This window comes from Micropterus dolomieu, linkage group LG12 (genome assembly GCF_021292245.1).
Source record: "Micropterus dolomieu isolate WLL.071019.BEF.003 ecotype Adirondacks linkage group LG12, ASM2129224v1, whole genome shotgun sequence".
Taxonomy (NCBI): domain Eukaryota; kingdom Metazoa; phylum Chordata; class Actinopteri; order Centrarchiformes; family Centrarchidae; genus Micropterus; species Micropterus dolomieu.
This window is the reverse complement of record NC_060161.1, coordinates 38,347,695-38,350,174: the sequence shown is the minus strand read 5'-3', so window position 1 is coordinate 38,350,174 and position 2,480 is coordinate 38,347,695. Positions and strand designations below refer to the sequence as shown.

Genomic DNA, 2,480 nt, shown 5'->3' with positions numbered 1-2,480 from the left:
GGACAAAAACAGCCACTCCAAAAAGTGGTGAGGACGAGTCCCCAGCGGGGTAAATGACAACCATGCAGGAATCTGATGAGTCCACGTTTCTCACTTAAGTCTTGGAGCTCTAACAAATGTTTCCTTCCTCAGAGAACATTTGCAAAGCAGATTTTTTAAGTATTTAAATCCCGCATTGTTTACTAGCTGCTGTCGTCTTTGTCTTTCAGTGGAATAATGTGAAACCACTCCAGACTGTATTCCTCATTTATGAGACCTGGGGGTTGCCGCTTGGGTAAAACGTTGAAAACGCCTTTAATAAATATATAATGTTTATTTATTTAACGTTAATACAACTTAACACTGCAGAACTTAAAAACCTGAAATGTTAAGTTGAAACATGATCAGAGTATTGGCAGGCTTCCCAGCGTGCGTTGCTCAGTTATCTCCAGAGACGAAGGAAACTCCTGTTTTGTCTCTGTAACTTTGGTACAAAGTGGCTCAGAGAGCAGCTATTAGTGTTGGCTGCAGTGTTTAAGAAGAGGGAAGCAGAGGACTGTAAGCAGGATTTGATCTTATCCAGGTAACTTCGGGATTAACTCTGGGTTTTCAGTACCACGAAGGTGGTTCACTTCTTACCAGGGTAGATCTCATGCTGAACGGCTAACCTGCTCCGGAGCAGGTTGTGTTCCAGATAAGAGATCAACTCTCTGAAGATTTAAAGCCTCAGGCTATTGTTCCCTACAGGTTTTTACAGTAGCCTACAGCAGGATAAGCCTACTTAGTGCTTTGAAATGTATTTAATATTTTTCATTTGCTCCCAGTTTGTTTCACACAGCCTGACGCAGCCGTTAAAATAAATAGGTTTTATTTTCCTTATGTGAGGCTGAATAGGCTATTATGGTTTGGTAGGGATATTGAAATACGTTTCATTGTTTTATTACGTTAATTTAGAACAATGTTTGGCACACTTTTGAGTGTGTTAAATAAATTAATCAAATTTTTGAAGTGACGACAAGTTTTTTAAAGTGATCGGGGAACGACCCGTGTCTTTTAATGTGGGAAAACGACACCCAGTCGAGCTGAAACAATAAGGCAGATATTTTCATACAGCTCATAAAAATCAACGCACTATTATAGACTGTTCATTTAGACATTCACACTGTCGGTGATTTTCTGTCTCCCTGCGTGTGTCAGATGCTACTGTCGTATTTCTGTAGTGTTACAGTTTAACCCTCGTGCATAAAATATGACCCTCTACTAGTGGACTTGTTCATGTCTGCGATTGGTCATCTGCTGCTAACACCGCCTCTTTTATGTGAACGCGCTCCCGGCTGGATTGGGAAACCCTGGGGTGATTTACCGAGTTGATAACCAGCTTCGTGGTGCCGCTTATCCCGATCGCGATTGTTCGGGTTAGTTAAACCAGATAACGAAAACACATCCTGGGCATGTTGAACTCGCTTCGTGGTCCAGGCCCCAGGTAGAGTAAACTGAGCAGGGGAAGCTGGAAGGGACGTTTCTTTTTCTGAGGTGAAACAAGTGAGAACTGAAAGGGTCTGAAGTGAAAGCATTGAATGGAGTTGAAGTGTTGGCGGAGCAGATGAACTCATTTAAACAGGCAGTGCTTGTCGAAGCATCAGCCGGTTGCTCCTTCAAACTTTGCTACACTTTTGTTTTTTATCTGTTTTTTCCGGATTTATTGACAAAACATTCGTTACCTCTGACATAAATCCAGTCATTGGAAGATGAAGACGGGGTTTTTGGATTAAAGAGCAGCAGTCCACGATCCACCTGGCCCAAACAACTGGACCAGGCGCCTTGGCGGGTGCAGTGATCGCTCAGAGGAGGGGGAAGAGAACCAGGAGAGGAGCCATGCTGGACTTAATTCTGCTCCTAAACAGCCAGTCTGGACAAAATGGGACTCATAGTGACCAGATAACGGAATACAGAGACTGATGTGCCCACATCGTTACAGAGACCTGCTGCATCAACATCCCGGATCGAGCACTCGGCAGGTGGTCCATGTTCAGAGCTGTCAGTGCAAGACTCTGGCAAGTTGAGAGGAAGTGGACTCTGTGTTTTACATCAATGATGGTGCTCAAAGTCAAGATGGATTTCCCAAAAGTCAGACTGTTTACATTCACCCCAGATGCAAATTCAAAAAATGCACTGTGGAATATTCAGGGTGTTTATGCGTATGTGTATTGTTGTATTTTATTTTATATGTTGCCATATTTTAATATAGGCCTACACTTAATTATATATTGTGGGTGTAGCACGAAGGAACTACACATTTCGTTTCGTTATGCAGCCTTGTGCTGTATAATGACTAATAAACTACCTTGTACCTTGTAAAGGATGAAGGAAGTTAAACAGTAGGCCGAAGTATGTAAATGCTGGTAGTTTAATTGTCATTTGAAATGTAAAAAGCAGTTGATGTGACTAAAATCTAATTAAACTTAATTTACAGTCACATACAATAACAGTAAATCATGAGT

The 2,480-nt window shown here is 41.9% G+C and overlaps 1 protein-coding gene across 2 annotated transcripts in view; it reads left to right on the top strand.

Annotated features, from left to right (window-relative positions):
* Positions 1–2,480, top strand: part of LOC123980185 (zinc finger protein 260-like) — a 672,464-nt gene that overhangs the window by 547,640 nt on the left and 122,344 nt on the right. The gene's annotated exons all lie outside the window — the stretch shown is intronic.